Below are 18,934 nucleotides of genomic sequence, written 5' to 3' on the forward strand. Positions count from 1 at the left end.
AATCAATCACTAAAACGATGCTTGATTCATCTTGAGCTAGCATAGTGTCATTCAGTTTTTCTTGCCTTGCTCTTTCCTTCTTAGTAACATGATTGACAATAGATTCCTCATCCAGGTTCCCTACTTCATGTTGACAACAAATGTCAGATTTATCTTTTTTGGGTAAGTATATAGAAATTCCTTTCTCATGGAATAACTCGTCAAATGTTCTTCTACTCATAGCCTGCTTGCTTTCATTTTTGCACTTTCTACAGATACTCGCTATTAAAGCTGCAATAGATCGAACAGCCTGATCTAAATATAATTTGCTTGAGCTTTTACGACAGTAGGGGGATGACAGTTTTGGTAGATCAACTAAAAACATTTTTAAAAACTGCTTGTCACCATTCATTCTGTGTAGTGCTCGTCTCGTTCTGTTTCTTTTGGCATCTTTGTTTCGTGAATATTGTGTTTAGCTTTCTTAATCTATGAACTTACTTGAAATTCCACCAAGCATAAAGTAGATAGAAATAATTTTTTACATACATTTGTCTTTTGACCATCAATTGGTAAAGTATAAAACATTGAACAATTTCTGGATGATATTTTATTTTTTGTATACCTTCTTTTGGCAGGTGTGCGTGTAATATTATTAGCCATAAAAATTTTCCGTTGTTCCCATGTTATTTTCCAAAATTTGTTAAATATTTCTTTTCTCGTATCTTCTAAAATGTTGGAAAAATCACGCAATTTACTTTTCATACACCGATTTCCTTTTTTTTTTATTTTACCCATGTGTATGCCTTCAATCTCACTGGATACACTTCTTACATGTTCTTCATTGGTATTATGTTCATTGATATTCAAATCTAATTCTTCATTTGATTTTGAAATTTTGTATTGTTCTTTTTCAGGTGATCCTTCCGATATTTTTCACTTATGCTGGCTGCATTGATGTCCTTAAAAATTTCGAAAACTTCTCCATGTTCGAAACCTTCTATATTTTCTTCATCGATAGTATTTTCATAGATATTCAACTCTAATATTTCGCATGATTCTGAAATTTTGTATTTTTCATTTTTCGTTGCTTCTTTTGATATTTCTTCAGTGCTGGCTGCGATGCTGTCCCTTAAAATTTTGAAAACCTCGTCATGTTCAGATATTTCAACCACTATATCATCAGGTTTGTATGTATTAGTATTATGGGCTATAGCTTGGTTGACAGTCGGAACAGTTATAACTATAGGCGGAAAAATAGGATCAGAACTTGAACATTCTTCATTTTGCTCAATATTTACATTAGAAGCAGACGTTTCATCTGAAATAAATATGCTGCTTAAAATCGTTTAAAAATATTTGTAGAGAAATGATTATTGTGAATTTAAAACAAAGGTAATAACCAAAGACTACGTTCAATGTCTGGATATGGGCAGATTGTAAAACTAAACTTGATGCATAATTAAATCGTTAAGATTGAACATACTAAAAACCAATTAATAACAAACGTCTTAGATACATACATTTTCACATCCATTGTTGGATATAGGCCTCCTCCAAACGTCTCCAGTTCTCTCTATCTCTAGCTGCTGCAATCCAGTTTGTTTCTATTCTCCTTAGGTCGTCGGTCCATCGGGTGGGTGGTCTGCCTCGACTTCGCTTGTCGGCTCTTGGTCTCCACTCCAATAATCTCTTCGTCTATCTTCCGTCTTCCATTCTAGCAACATGTCCAGCCCACCTCCACTTTTGTTTATTGATTCGCAGTATAATATCGTCTACGCCAGTTCGTCGGCGTATCTCCTCATTTCTCACGCGATCTTTCAAGGTCAGGCCCAGCATTGATCTCTCCATTCGCCTTTGTGTTACCCTCAGTTTTTCGGCAGCAGCTTTCGTTAAAGTTAGGGTCTCTGCTCCGTAGGTCAAAACTGGTAAGATGCATTGGTTAAATGCCTTCCTTTTCAGGTGAATTGGGGTATTTGTTTTAAAAATGTCTCTCATCCTTCCATATGCCGCCCATCCCAACGTGATTCGTCTATTTAGCTCGCAGGTTTGGTTGTCTCTGGTTATTCTAATTTCATGACCCAAGTATGTGTATTTATCGATTAATTCTACCTTGTTGTTATTGATCTGTATCTCTTCGCTGGGAACCATATTGGTCATCATTTTGGTTTTCTCGAAATTTATCTCCAGCCCAGTTTCTTGTAGTATGTCATTCAGTTCTTGGAGCATGTCTTTGATCTCTCCCAGATTATCTGACAGAAGCACGATATCTTCCGCAAAACGTAGATGGTTTAATCTTTCTCCATCGATGGATATTCCTTTCTGTTGCCATGTTATTCTTTTAAATGCATACTCAAGAACGGTAATGAACAGCTTTGGTGACATGGTATCACCTTGCTTGACTCCCCTTTTTATCTTTATTTTATTAGTTGCTGAATGTAGACTTATGGTTGTTGTGGCATTTTCATATATATTTTTAACTATATTACAATATCTGTGGTCGACCCTGCAATCTTGTAGTGCTCTTAAGATGGACGGTAGTTCCACTGTATCAAACGCCTTTTTAAAGTCTACAAATATCAATGCCAAGGGACGGTTATATTCGTTAGTTTTTTCTATCAGGGTTTTTTTGGCACTGCAGGTGATCGTTTGTGCCGTAATTAGGGCGGAAACCGGCTTGTTCCCGAGGTTGGTAAAAATCCAGCTTTGTCTCTAATCTTTTTTCTTCTTAAAGTGCCTATCCGTTCCGGATGTTGGCGATCATCACGGCTATCTTTACTTTGTTTATTGCAGCGCGGAACAGTTCAGTGGTAGTCGTGTTATACCACTTTCGTAAATTTTGAAGCCAGGAAATGCGTCTTCTTCCCGGTCCTCTCTTACCATTTACTTTACCTTGGAGAATCAGCTGGAGAAGGCCGTAACGTTCTTGATTTCTCATTACATGTCCTAGATATTCCAACTTTTTAGTTTTGACGGTCATGAGAATTTCACATTCTTTCCCCATTCTACGCAGGACCTCCACATTAGTGTCTCTGTCAACCCCTGTCTCTAATCTGTTCGTTATTATTCGGGTGTATAAATTATAAAGATGGTTAAGGAGACTGATTTGTATCTGATCTGTATCTTTCCAGGTTTGCTATATCTCCCTTCTTGTGTAAGAGTACAGTTATTGAATTATTCCACTTTGTTGGGATATTTTGATTCCATAGGCATAGATTAAAGAGCTTTTGAATTTTGGCTATCAATACTGAGCCTCCTATCTTTATTGCTTCCGTGACGACACCGTCCTCCCCCGGAGCTTTGTTATTCTTCATCTTTTTTAGAGCCTTGTAAATTTCGTCCAAGGAGATTTCTGGGATATCTTTGGAATCCTGATTTTGAACCTTCCTCTGCTGATATTCAACTATATCTAGAGTCGATTGGTTTGGATACATAATATTATAACAGTAATCAATATGTAAGCTCACCTGTTGTTCTTAAACATTCTTGCACTAATAATTTAACACGATTAGAATGATTAATATTATCCATGATCATTTAGTACTGCGATATTTAAGAAATAATTTTAAGGTTAGAATCATTTGGGTTAAGTAATACAAATATGCGATTCAAAAGCTTGTAAGCCACATGCGTACCATGTGTATATGGGTTATCAGGTTTTGCTTAAAACTGCAATACCTCAAATCCCACACCAATTAGATGGTTGTGTGGTTTACGAGATGTTGCAATAAAATACGCGGGATGCGAGTTTTTTGTTTTTGTTAGAATTCACTGAAACAACGCAATTGTAAAAATTAATGGGAAAATCGCAGTAGTTGGCTGTATACCATCGTTTAAAAAAACATACAGAAGTTAAAACACTTCACAATTGTATTTAGGTATATAAAAACTTAAGTGTCGTCAAAATTTGTATCGTCAAAACGCAATTGTGGATTTCCATATTTTGCAGGTGCATAAGTATATAACCAATAAACTCAATGGCTAATAAATCACCATTTCGTCCAAAGTGTGGGTTACGAGCTTTTGCATCTTAAGTTACGTTACGTTACGTTATGATATTATAGTGGATTAACTACATTGTATATGGTTTATTTGTTAATGTATTGATAAAATTGAAAAACAAAATAATTATTCCATTTTTTGTATCATATCTAAAATCAGTGTCACATCTTGCTCCTTCCTAGGACTTACTAAGACCCCGCCAACAGTTATCCTTTTCAAAGCCGAAAAGAAGTAAAAATAAGAACAGAAGAAGAAGAAGCTCCATGCACTTACAAAATTGAAAACATACATTTAATATCGATTTCTCTTGTTCGCTAATAATACAAGTCCTCCGGCAAAGACTGCTATCGATTTGATCACGTGCCCTGACTCCGTAACTGCGCATAGCTATGTCCTTCTTCGGGATTTTCAGACGTCAGACATCCTGAAAACAGTACGATTTCAGTTCGGTGCATTTCTTTTTAAAATGTACGAAATCTTGTTTTTTAAAGTTGTCAACACTTAAAATCGGTGATAAGTGAATACTGGTTGTACCCTTTATATTTGTTTCTGTCTGAAAAGGTAAGAATTTGTATTTGTAATAAATATATTGGCACTTTTAATGTAGTTGATGACTAATGCGGTAACACAAGGGCGTAATGTAGTAGAACTATTTATTGAGTTTTTTCGAAAGATTTTTTTTATTGAAGGTCAGCATTGGCTATAAAATCAAATAAGATTATTTAAAAAATACTTTTTATTTTATTTTATACATTTTAAATTAGTTGAAACATGGAATTTTAGAAACAGTGTCCACTATATCTGTTTATTTTCTAGTATAAAATTGATCTATTTTACAAAACTGCGCATCAATCTAAATTACAATTTTTTTTTTATATATAATAAAGATTTTATTTCAACCACTATCACCATAAAGTAACTGGAATAAGATTCACAAGAAAAATAAAATGATGTTGTAAGTATCGGCCAAACAGAAATGAAATTTCTTATGCTAGGTCAGTCTGTTTCTTTGATTTATATTTAATTAAGTCACTTGCTTTATCTTTCATCTGCTTTATTGATCTTGGTTTTTATAGTAAAGAAGTTGTTAGTGGTGGTCGAGTTCAATATTATGAAATTATCTGAAACTGAAATTATCAGAGTATAGTTTTCAAAAACTTAAAATTTTATCTTTTGCAATGATTATTTATTAGTTAGATAATTATTAAAAATTTTAATAGTCACATAATTATTAGAAATTTTAATAGTCACGCAAAAATATTATAGACACTAATAGTATTTAAGCATTTTCATAGACAACTAGAATTTAATCATAGAAGAACTGCTGAAAAAATACAACTGTAAATGAAAATTTTATTAAAAAACATTTTCTAAAGACAAACTAAAGACTTCTTCCTTCTTCTTCTTGTATGTAGTATTTAAAGCCTGTTTTTTCTTCTATATGAGCCTCCTAAATTGTTTAAATTATCGTACCATATTTTTCTTGGTCTGCCAATACTTCTTCGTCCATTTGGTGACTTATCTCGTGCTATTCGTACTATCCTATCCTCTGCCATTCTACTAATATGTTCGTTTCACTCCTGTTTCTGTTTTGTCACCCATCCATTTATGTCTTCTATATTGCATGCTCTTCTTATGTTTTCGCTTCTCTCTGATATTCGTCGAAGTATTTTCATCTCTGTTGTTTCTGGTAGTCGTCTCGTTTTAGATGTGCCAGGTCTTGTCTCCGCCGTGTATTTTAATATAGGTCTGATTGCTGCTTTATAGATTCTTGTTTTTGTGTCTTGTCTTAGGTGTTTGTTCTTCCAGATTGTATCATTAAGATATCGCGCCGCTTTACTTGCTTTCAAGCTTTGTTGTCGTACTTCTTCAACATCTCCGTAACTAGTTATATCTATTCCCAGATATCTAAACCTTGTTTTCTACTTTATTATTTTCCCATCAATTTCGATTTTACATCGTAGTGGGTATTTAGATGTTGTCATAGATTTGGTTTTTTCTGCTGATAATATAATATTGTATTTCTTGGTTGTTGTATTGAAGATATGTGTTAATTTTTGGAGCTCGTCTTCTGTCTCAGCGATTAATGCGGCGTCGTCTGCATAACATAATATTTGGATTTCTTTGTTCCCCATTCTGTAACCATGACCTTTACGTACTGCTTGTATTATTTCGTTCATTATTATATTAAAGAGAAGTGGGCTTAACGAGTCACCCTGTCTGACTCCGCTTTGTACTGGTATACACTGTTAGGTTTCCATTTATCTTTGCCTGTATTTGATTATGGAAGTAGATGTTTTCGATGGTTTGTATAATATTGATTGGTATGTTTCTTTTATATAGTAGGTGTAAGACTTCTTCGACTTGGATGCGATCGAAAGCCTTTTTCAGGTCTATGAAACATAGATATTCTGGTTTATTGTACTCGATGGCCTTTTCTGTGATTTGTCTTTGTACAAATATGGCATCTATGCAGGATCTTCCGGATCTGAATCCTTGTTGTTCATTTGATAAAGTTGTTAGTTTATTGATTCTGTTGTTTAGGACTTTTTTGATAAGCTTAAGTGCGGTGTTCAGTAGATTTATACCTCTATAATTGTTGGGGTCTTCTTGATTTACTTTCTTGAACATTATCATTATTCTGTTTCTCCATGCGTCTGGTATCTTGCAGTGCAATATTAGTTTTTGTATAAGTTTTGTCATCTCTAGGGTTATACTTTCTCCTCCGTGTTTTAGGAGACCGTTCCGTCCTCAAAAGCTCCCAGTTCTAAATTTTTATACACAAATGCCCACAATGAAAGTTGCAGTGAAAAATAAAATTTGAAATTTCAATTTTAAAACCCTGTATCTTTCTTTGTATCAACATTTTATTAAAGCAAGTTGACTGAAATCGTACTATTTTAAAGTGTAGAATCTGCTGTTTCTTTTTGTGCAATTACTTAAGGAACACCCTGTTTTTACACAATATTATTGATATTATTAATTGATTGACGTACGGATTGATTGATTGTTGACATGCCTGTTAATCTTGAAATAATTTTTGTACTTATATTGAATGCACTATTATTAGTGTAGTTTTTCTATTTGCATTAACAAATTTTGTTAGATAATTTTTTTATTTTATTTTAGATCTTATTTTTAACTTATTGGTTTGTTTTTAAAAGATCTTTATGCTACGATTCGTACTGTGGCCTGTGGAGCTGGCATGTTTTGACATATGCTATTATATTATATAACCAAAGAATCGATAAAACATTGAAGCAAGGTTACGTAATTACCAAAAATTTATAAATAAAAAGGAAGTTACATACAAACTAAAATAAACGTTTTCAAATCGATATTTAGACCTACGTCAACGAATGAATGTAAAACGTGAATTATGAATTAAAAGCAATTAAATCTTGAATTTATGCGGGAATTAAATTGTAATTAAGGAAGTTGCAAGAAGGGGTAGACAAATGCACAGTCCAACAGCCATTTTGGTACCCGAGAAGTAAGAACTGAATTTATTTATTTTTAAGGCTAATTTAAAAAATGTCTTCTTTTTTTCTTAGCAGCTCTATTTTTTAAAATAGATTTGGAGACAAGTCAATATTAGCCTTTTATAGAACTTTTATAGCATAAAAATAAATAATTTTTCAACTTCGATGGATTTCAAGTTAACAACAAAGTCAATAAAAAACAAAAATAAGAAGTGACAAAAATATCAGTTATAATTAGTTATTATATATATATATATATATATATATATATATATATATATATATATATATTGATACGATTAGGGTTTATAGAAAATAATTTATAAGTTATATACTACATAATATTAGATATTTGGTTGTTTTAAATAAATTATATACTAGAGAATTTAATAAAAATATATTTATGTGAGGGCATTTTTAATAAATTAGCATATAATAATTGTAAAAAGTTGTATTTTAGTAATTTTAATGTTGTAAATAGATTTAAGTGAGCCATGTGCTTAGGCAACCAACTATACAGTGGATTGACAGATAGAAATTAATCATAATACGAATATAAGTGGGGTTATAGTTGTTTAAAATGTATAGTTTATTAAATTAGAATGTCAAGTTACTAATTTAATTATATATTCTGATCTGAAAAGCCTAAATGTAAACAAAATTATTAATAGAAAAGAATGGAATTCTCTGAATCTCCGGAGATGGCCATGTTTGCGAGATGGTTTGTTCCAGAAAATTCAGACATGTATATAATAGAACAAATTGGAACATGATCTCTTACCAGATGGTTCTAGAAATCCAAAAACATATAAATACCCGTGATTTGGATTCAAGATGGCAGTTTTTGGAAGTTTTTAGTCAGAAGTCAAGCAGTTTATTATGAAAGTTAGTTGGAGTCAGTGAATCAAGTACAAATAGTCAAAATGTTTAATATAGTGAGTTAAATGAAGATTAAAAATTATGCATATAATTTAATGCACATTTATAATTATACACAAATAATTATTGAAGATAAAAAAAGGTATATTGGAAGAAATTAAATTATATTATGGTTGGAGATTAGTATAAATCAACTTATAATAATTGGATATTGGTATATTGAAAAGAAGAATAAATATAAATGCTGTTTGCTGGTTTGGTTGGTGGTGTATAAATGCTGGTGAAGAAAACTATATCTTAAATTGATAGAAGCTGATAATTGGAAAAAGAAATTTCACAAAAACAAGGATAACCGAAGTACGAAGACTTTCAGTGGTGATTAGAATATATATAGTGGAAAACAGTTCATTTAGGCATTCAGTGAAAGAAAGGTACAAAATTTTGTTAATATAATTTAGTTAATGTCATAACAATTTCAATTTTGAAGATAGTTTGTTTAAATTTAACATTGTCTATAGAATTTAATTAGTTTTATAAGAACATCAATTTAAAGATAGTTTATTTTAAATTTACATTGGCTAGGTTAGATATATATGTGTGTTTCATAATAGTTATAATAAAGATAATTTAAAAAAGTACTTACAAGCTAATTCTTTGAGAACCGCGATAAAAACCCTATATATTATATTATTAAAAATACTCATTGCTCATCATTCAAACAAAAAAAAACACATCATAACAATTTGGCACCCAACGCGGTGGCTCTCTATTTAAAAGAATTAGTTTGGGAAGATAAGTGCTCTCATATAATTAAATTAATTATCAGTAGAAAAAAAAAAATTATAGATTTTATTTTTAATTATATTTGAACAAGTAAAGTCTCAAAATGTCTCAAGGAAAGAAAGGTACAAGAAGCAAAAAGAATGAAGAAGATGTGGAAGTAGAAACACAACCTATACAAGAGGAGAGTTTAGTTCAAGTTCCACAAGATACTGCAGAAATGAATCCAGAAAGAGAGGAAAATGTCAATATGGCAGCTTTGATGTCATTAATGATGCAGATGAACAAGACAATGGAAGAGAATACGAAAAAAATGGAAGAGAATACGAAAAAAATGGAAGAGAATTCAAAAGAAGTCAAAGAAGACATAAAAAAAATAGAACAGAAAATGGAAGAGAATACGAAAAAAATGGAAGAGAATTCAAAAGAAGTCAAAGAGGACATGAAAAAAATGGAACAGAAATTGGAAGAGAATTATAGAAAATTAGAAAAGAAAATAGAAGATAATAATAATAAAATTGTAAAGCAAATAGAAAAACAAATGGATAAAAAACTTCAAACTGCAGAGAAAAAAGTAGCAAATGAAATAAAAAGTATACGGAATGACTACAAGAAAAGGATAGAAAATGAGAGGACAGAAGTAAAGAGGATTATTCAAGATAATAAAATAGATATAGAACAGAAAATAGAGTTGGAGAAATGTAACTTAGAAGTAAAAATTAATGAAGACAGGAGAAACACAGAAGAAAAATTAGACGATATACAACAAAATATCCAAATAAATAGTAATTAAATAAGAAATGTGGAACAGAGAATAGATGATATTTCACAAATGAGAGACATAGGGAGACCTTACTTAAATTTAACAAATGAGACTGGGATTAAATTCTCTGGTAATATAAAAAATTTGCATCCTAGAGTATACATAAATAGTTTAAAACATAAATTAAGATTTGTGAATAATATTAATGATATTAAAGATTATATTAGAGTGACATTAAATGACAATGCAGCAACTTGGTTTGCTAGTATTGAAAATGATTTAGATAACTTTCAAACATTTGAAAATAAATTTTTAAATTATTATTGGGGTGAATTAGAGCAAGCAAAGTTTAGAGAAATTCTATATTTTGGAAAGTATAATCAAAATTTAAAATCAAATATGGTAGATTATGCATTGAAATTGATAACAGTTGCAAAATATTTAGAACCACCACTTAGAGAGGATGAAACAGTCTTAAATGTATCTAGACATTTTGATGCTGATGTTGTGCAAACAGTAACTGTACAAAATATTCAAACAATAGATAGTTTTATTAATTTTATTCAAAGAATACAAAGAGGCAATATGACAAGTAATAATAACAACAGAAAAAACAATAATAACTTTCAATATAATAAAAATGATAATCAACAATATAGACAATCATATAACAATAATACTAGGTATGGTGATAATTTACAAAATTTTAATAACAATAATAGTAATCAAAATAGACAGAACTTTAATAACAATACTAGTTATAATAGACAAAATTTTAATAATAATACTAATTATAATAGACAACATTTTAATGACAGTACTAATAATAATAGACAAGATTTTAATAATAGAAGAAATACAGAGCGACCTAACTATAACAGACAGGTAAATTGTGTTCAAAGGAATAGGAGCTGCGAAGACAGGGAACGAAATCGTACAAGGCAAGAAAATGTGAGTAGAAGTCATAGTAGGGAAAGACATAGTACATCAGATCCAAGTGGTCAGATACAATCTGACAATTCTAATAATCAAAATTTTGTGCAGTAAACTTTCTGAATTACAAGTTAGGCCATTGCTATTATGAAAAACCTTCTGAATTTATTTCTTTAGATGAAGATAAAATTATTGAATCTATTAATTTAATTTATATAAATGCTTTGGCCAAAAATAAAATGATTAAAATTATGATAGATACTGGTTCAGAAAGTACATTAGTCTCGGAGAATTTTATTTTTAATACATTAAAACTATCAGATATAATAAAGATTCCAAAAATTAAAATTATTGGTGCAAATAATAAGAAGTTGGGTGAAATTGATAAACTAGCCAATTTTAAAATTAATATTCTTAATAAAGAAATTAATATGCAAGGATTTATTGTCAAGGATTTATGTGTTGATATATTAATGGGAAATGATGAATTGGAAAAGAAGAAAGTAAAGATAGATTTTGAAGAAAAAATGGTAACCTTGGAAGGGCAAATAATTAAATTTATGCAGAAAGATGAGGTAGAAGAAGGAATAAGAGTTGATAGGATATTATTAAAAGAAAATAATGATGTTTATGAAGAAGAAATGTATTTTGATGATAGGGAAATGTCCCAAAAGAATGTAAAGAATAATTATTGTAGTGAATATTTAAGGAATGGAAATTTTAAGCAGATGGATGCCTACGAGGCGGAGTGCGTAAAATTGGAAGCAAGGAATAATGAGTACATAATGAAGAATAATGTGATTTGTAAAGAAGAAGATATGATGAAAGTTTTAAATTGCCCTGAAGAATATAAATCAATAGTCATTTCCATATTGCAGCAACACAAGGGACTTGTCAATAAAGAAAATAGAATTGCACAAAATTATATCCATAGTATAAAAGTTAAAGAAGAAAAAGATTTTAAAACAAAATCATACCCAATACCATATAAATACAGAGAAGAAGTAAACAAAACAATTAATAATATGTTAGAAGATGGGATCATTGAGAAGGCAGACACACGTTTTATTAACCCCATAGTAGTAGTACGAAAAAGATCAGGTGAAATCAGGTTATGTTTGGATGCAAGGAATATTAACAAGATTACTGAAAAGCAATTTGAAGCACCAATGAGTATAGATGGAATATTAGGAAGAATTACAGGAATGTCATTTTTCACTAAAATCGATTTACAGCATAGTTTCTGGTTAATACCTCTAGAAAGAAAAAGTAGACAGTATACAGGATTTCAGATAGATGGAGTAGTATATCAATTCAAAGTAGTACCATTTGGACTTCAATCATCTTGCAGTGCTCTATGTAGATGTCTTCATGATATTTTGGATCAATATGAACATTTTGTAATTCACTACATTGATGATATATTAATTTTTTCTAAAACGGCTGAAGATCATGAGAAACACCTAAAAATTATAATAAATAGATTAGACAAAGTTGGACTAAAAATAAATCAAGAAAAATGTACATTTTTTCAAAAAGAAGTCATATATCTAGGTTATAAACTTAACACTAAGGGAATCGAAATGGATCCAGAACGGACACAAGTCATTCAGGAATATAAAACACCACACAATTTAAGAACTTTAAGAGGATTCATTGGAATAATTAATTATTATAAAAGGATGATACCAGATCTAAGTATAAAAGAAATTCCATTACTTGAACTACTGAGAAAAGGTGTAAAATGGAGATGGGATCAGAGAAGAGAACTAGCATTCCAAGAAATTAAAAACATTTTTCTGTCAAATTTGAAAATATACTATCCTGACTACACACAGCCATTCATATTAAGAACAGATGCATCAATAGAGAGATTATCAGGGGTATTATTGCAAATACATGATGGGGTCGAATACCCAATACAATTCATTTCAAGAATTACAAAGCCACATGAAAAGGGTTACTCAGTTTCAGAATTAGAACTAGCAAGTATAATACACTGTGTCACAAAATTAAGATTTTATTTGTTGGGTAATGAATTTACAATAGAAACAGATCACCAAGCTTTAACGTCTATATTAAATAACAAATATGGAAACAGTAGAATACATCGGTGGAGTCTAATACTTAGTGAATACTGCTTTGAAATCAAATACATTTCTGGAAAATCCAATATAGTGGCAGATGCTTTATCAAGGTTAGAAAATACATCACAAAAAGGGCAGCGAACAATAAAAATTGGATTAAATCAATTAGTAGAAAGTACTGGATTATATTCTAAAGAAGAAATTATAAGAGATCAGATCAATTTGAGTGAAAAACAAAAAGTCCTTAGGAAAGATGGGGTATATTATAAAATAATAAATGGCATAGAAGTATATGTAATAACTAGAACTTTAGCAAAGAAAATATTGAAAAATTTACATAACAATTATATGCATACTGGTTCAAGAAAGCTATGGATGCTATTTAGGGACAATTATTTTGCAAAGAATGACATAAGTATAGCAAAAGAAATTACTACCCAATGCCCAATATGTCAACTAAACAAAGAAAAGAATTTCAAAAATCAGAACACAAATATAATAACACTAATAACTTACTGATAGATCCATTTCATAGATAGATGGTAGATTTCTTTGTTGTGAATCAATTTGACATCATACTTGTTGAATTTTGTACATATGGAAATTGTTTGGTACCCTAAAAATCATAATTTGGGGTTAGATACAGAATTGATTGTGTAAATGTCTTTATAAAAAGTGTAAAACTTACCAATTTATATTGATGAAAGTTATTTTGAATGGAAATAATTCCTAGATTTTGTCTATAAATAAACAGAACACAATATAGATTATATTTTTAATTAAGGTTATATTTTATTCTCTGATAAAATCCATTCTCCATTTGACATGACAGTTTGACCATAGAATAGCCGAACTGTGATCCGTTGTTCTCTGTTTTGACATAGACAGCGAACAGGGATGTATATAACCACATTTTAAATAAAAAAAAAATTGATTTATTAAATTTAATAAGGTATGAGAAAATTAATATTTAAAAAAATAATAAGTAAATTATTTATTTTAAATATTATTTTGGGGTATTGATACGATTAGGGTTTATAGAAAATAATTTATAAGTTATATACTACATAATATTAGATATTTGGTTGTTTTAAATAAATTATATACTAGAGAATTTAATAAAAATATATTTATGTGAGGGCATTTTTAATAAATTAGCATATAATAATTGTAAAAAGTTGTATTTTAGTAATTTTAATGTTGTAAATAGATTTAAGTGAGCCATGTGCTTAGGCAACCAACTATACAGTGGATTGACAGATAGAAATTAATCATAATACGAATATAAGTGGGGTTATAGTTGTTTAAAATGTATAGTTTATTAAATTAGAATGTCAAGTTACTAATTTAATTATATATTCTGATCTGAAAAGCCTAAATGTAAACAAAATTATTAATAGAAAAGAATGGAATTCTCTGGATCTCCGGAGATGGCCATGTTTGCGAGATGGTTTGTTCCAGAAAATTCAGACATGTATATAATAGAACAAATTGGAACATGATCTCTTACCAGATGGTTCTAGAAATCCAAAAACATATAAATACCCGTGATTTGGATTCAAGATGGCAGTTTTTGGAAGTTTTTAGTCAGAAGTCAAGCAGTTTATTATGAAAGTTAGTTGGAGTCAGTGAATCAAGTACAAATAGTCAAAATGTTTAATATAGTGAGTTAAATGAAGATTAAAAATTATGCATATAATTTAATGCACATTTATAATTATACACAAATAATTATTGAAGATAAAAAAAGGTATATTGGAAGAAATTAAATTATATTATGGTTGGAGATTAGTATAAATCAACTTATAATAATTGGATATTGGTATATTGAAAAGAAGAATAAATATAAATGCTGTTTGCTGGTTTGGTTGGTGGTGTATAAATGCTGGTGAAGAAAACTATATCTTAAATTGATAGAAGCTGATAATTGGAAAAAGAAATTTCACAAAAACAAGGATAACCGAAGTACGAAGACTTTCAGTGGTGATTAGAATATATATAGTGGAAAACAGTTCATTTAGGCATTCAGTGAAAGAAAGGTACAAAATTTTGTTAATATAATTTAGTTAATGTCATAACAATTTCAATTTTGAAGATAGTTTGTTTAAATTTAACATTGTCTATAGAATTTAATTAGTTTTATAAGAACATCAATTTAAAGATAGTTTATTTTAAATTTACATTGGCTAGGTTAGATATATATGTGTGTTTCATAATAGTTATAATAAAGATAATTTAAAAAAGTACTTACAAGCTAATTCTTTGAGAACCGCGATAAAAACCCTATATATTATATTATTAAAAATACTCATTGCTCATCATTCAAACAAAAAAAAACACATCATAACAATATATATATATATATATATATATATATATATATATATATATATATATATATATATATATATATATATATATATATAATGTTTGAAGTATTCTACTTCTTTAAACTCAGAACTTCCTATTTTGATTTTTTCTGTTATTGGCTTTTTCCCTAATCTTAATATTTTTGTCTTTTCTTGATTTAATTTTAGTCCCATTACCTCCCCTTTCTCTTTTATTTCTTCTAGCATTTCTTTAATTATTTTCCTGTTTTTTTGCAATAATAGCAATATCGAATTGCGTTTCACACAAAGACTCGATTGCGTTCTGTTAAATGCCTGTAGAGTCACTGTTTGGGCAAATACAGTTGTTTAAATAATCGCTCTCTGAGATAAACAAATTGAATTAAAGTTTACAAACTATTTGGTCGGTCTAACTGAGATTTAGCACACTTCAAAAACCCATTGATTGCCATAATTTCAAGTAGTTGTATTATATATCGTTATGTAAAAAACAAAGTTATTAACATTTATAAATTACTGCAAAAATAAGGGTTTTTGCAATTATATCGGTCAATTGTTTACGTATTTTAATTTACTAATTTGTAAATTAAAGAACTTTTTAAGATCTACAACTTTTATGTGAACCATTTTTCTCTAAAATGCATAAGACACATTTTATAGGTAAAAAATGATTTTTTTTTACTTTTACGATTATTAAAAAAAAATAAAGCAAAATTAGCTATGCTTCTTCAAGTATTTCTTGTCAGGTATCACTCATACCTTTTAGAACCTTCAAAAACCTGTATAAGATTTTTTCAGTTATTTTTTTTTCTTTACTGGCCTATTATAGGTAGGATTCGTCTTAATTATTGGTTGTTTTAAATCTTATTTTACGGTTTAGAAATTATTATTATTATATTCAACTGTATTTCTTTCTTGAAAATAAATTTGTTATTGGTTTTAAATCTTTCTACGGCTGGTGCAGTCTTCTACATCAAAACTTTATCAAAACGGCTTGTGGCTTTGAAATTGTTATGAATTCATATATTTTTAACCCGAAATGGAACGTTCTTGGCGTCGCGCAATATATTTTGTATGCGGTCTTATCCATCGTACTCATTTTTCATTCCCGTTTCTCTGAATGGGTTTTAAAATATAAATATGTAAAAAATCTCTGAATTACAGTTATTCTAGTGTATTCTGTGTTCTTAAGATGTCATATTCATCATTCTGTATAAAGAGGAAGTGATACATGGTGTATGCTTCTCCATTGGAAACATTTTTGTTTCGCAATATAAGCTTAGAAAAATTCTAAGATATTTTTGGTACTTTAGGGAAGTAGAAATATCGACGATGATAAGGGACTTCAAGAGTAAGAAAAAATGTAGGTATGTACATTAAGAATTCTAGTTAAAATTTTGGTGGATGAGTTTGGTGGTAAGTTTTTTACGAATTTGGTGGTTTCGACAATAACTAATATTATAAATAATATATAGAGCCGAATCATTTAATCGTTATTTCGTACAAATTCCGTTTCATGTCATTAATTAACTGTCTACGTCGTGGTACAACTATCTGTTCATATTCCCATTGGTACTAAGATTTAATAGATTTGCGATATTACTTTTTATCAATTTTACCAATCTTTGTCTGTAAACAAATATGAAATACAGGCAATTACTTTTATTATAGAATAGAATAGAATTTATTTAGTAAATATACAAAAATAGTTTTATTTTTGACAAGTCAAAGAAATAGTGAAAATTTTTACATACATACATGTAAATTTGTTGCGAATTTAAACATTACAAACAGATATTTAACATTAACAATTTAAGAAACAAACACACTAAACAAAAATATATAAACATAAAATGTCATCATAATAGGCAAATACCTAGACCAAACTAGTACTATTGTGTAAAGGCTGTACTTAGGTACTCCGTTTTTAAATAGAAACAATGTTCCAAAAAGTGTGATTTGATTTTAAGCTTAAAAGATAACAAGTGAAGACTTTTTACTTCACGTGGCAAAATGTTATAAAAACTAACATCAGTCGAATTTTTTTATGCTCTTTGTCAACCTAAAACGTTGTGCTCTAATAGCACCTCTAGATCTTGTATCGTGATCATATATATATATATATATATATATATATATATATATATATATATATATATATATATATATATATATATATATATTCTTCTTCTACCAGGACCATCGTGGTGATATATATATATATATATATATATATATATATATATATATATATATACATATATATATATATATATATATATATATATATATATATATATTGTTATGATGTATTGTTTGTGAATGATGAGCAATGAGTATTTTTTAATAATATAATATAGGGTTTTTATCGCGGTTCTCAAAGAATTAGTTTGTAAGTACTTTTTTAAATTATCTTTATTATAACTATTATGAAACACACATATATATATCTAACCTAGCCAATGTAAATTTAAAATAAACTATCTTTAAATTGAAATTCTTATAAAACTAATTAAAACCTATAGACAGTGTAAAATTTAAACAAACTATCTTCAAAATTGAAATTGTTATGATACTAACTAAATTATATTAACAAAATTTTGTACCTTTCTGTCACTGAATGCCTAAATGAACTATTTTCCACTATATAGATTATAATCACCACTCAAATGTCTTCTTCTCAGCTTCGGTTATCCTTGTTTTTGTGAAATTACTTTTTCCAATTATCAGCTTTCACCAATTTAAGATATTTTTCTTCACAGCATTTATAAACCACCAAGCAAACCAGCAAACAGCATTTATTTTTATTCTTCTTTTCAATATATCAATATCCAATCACCAAAAATATTATTTAATTTTAATATTCAATTAATACTTCTTCCATTATCATCATTTTATACATAACATAATTTTTAATCTTCAATAATATTTTCTTTATACTGTTTCTTAATCTTGATTTAACTCACTATATTGAACAATTGTAACTGATTGACTGCCTCTAACTAATTTTCATACTAAAACTGGCCATCTGATTGACTAACTGAATGGACTGAATGGACTTTCTTACTAAACTGCTATCTTGAATCCAAATCACGGGTATTTATATCTTTTCAATCTTCCAGAACGATCTGGTAAGAAATCATGTTCGATTTATTCCATTAAACACATGTCTGAATTTTCTGGAAACAGTATATGTTCGATCCACAGACATAACATTATTCCAGAATGCTTCACCATAAACAAAGGTCAAATTCTGCAATCTGGAGAATTCTTGAATTTTCTATTGATAATTTTGTTGACATTTAGGCTTTTCAGATCAGAATATACACTTAAATTAGTAACAACATTCTAATTTAATAAACTACACATTTTAAACAACTATAACCCCACTTATATTCGTAAAAATTATTAATTTCTGTCTGTCACTTACTGTATAGTTGGTTGCCTATGCACATGGCTCACTTAAATATATTTACAACATTAAAATACAACTTTTTACAATTATTATATGCTAATTTCTTAAAAATGCCCTCACATAAATATATTTTTATAAAATTCTCTAGTATATAACTTATTAAAATAACCAAATTTAATATCTAATATTATCTAATGTGTAACTTATAAATTAATTTCTATAAACACCAATCATATCAATATATATATATATATATATATATATATATA

The 18,934-nt window shown here is 28.9% G+C and overlaps 1 protein-coding gene across 7 annotated transcripts in view; it reads left to right on the plus strand.

The window, feature by feature from the left end:
• unc-104 (kinesin family member unc-104) overlaps positions 1-18,934 on the plus strand; it is a 231,104-nt gene that overhangs the window by 36,069 nt on the left and 176,101 nt on the right. The window contains exon 1 of one of the 7 annotated variants that reach the window (XM_072537848.1): positions 4,401-4,539. The exons of the other annotated variants lie outside the window; for them this stretch is intronic. The gene's annotated coding sequence lies outside the window, so the exon portion shown is untranslated. Of the gene's footprint in view, positions 1-4,400; positions 4,540-18,934 lie in introns of those variants that run through there. 7 annotated transcript variants of the gene reach the window in all.

The sequence above is a fragment of the Diabrotica undecimpunctata genome, chromosome 7, assembly GCF_040954645.1.
Source record: "Diabrotica undecimpunctata isolate CICGRU chromosome 7, icDiaUnde3, whole genome shotgun sequence".
NCBI lineage: Eukaryota > Metazoa > Arthropoda > Insecta > Coleoptera > Chrysomelidae > Diabrotica > Diabrotica undecimpunctata.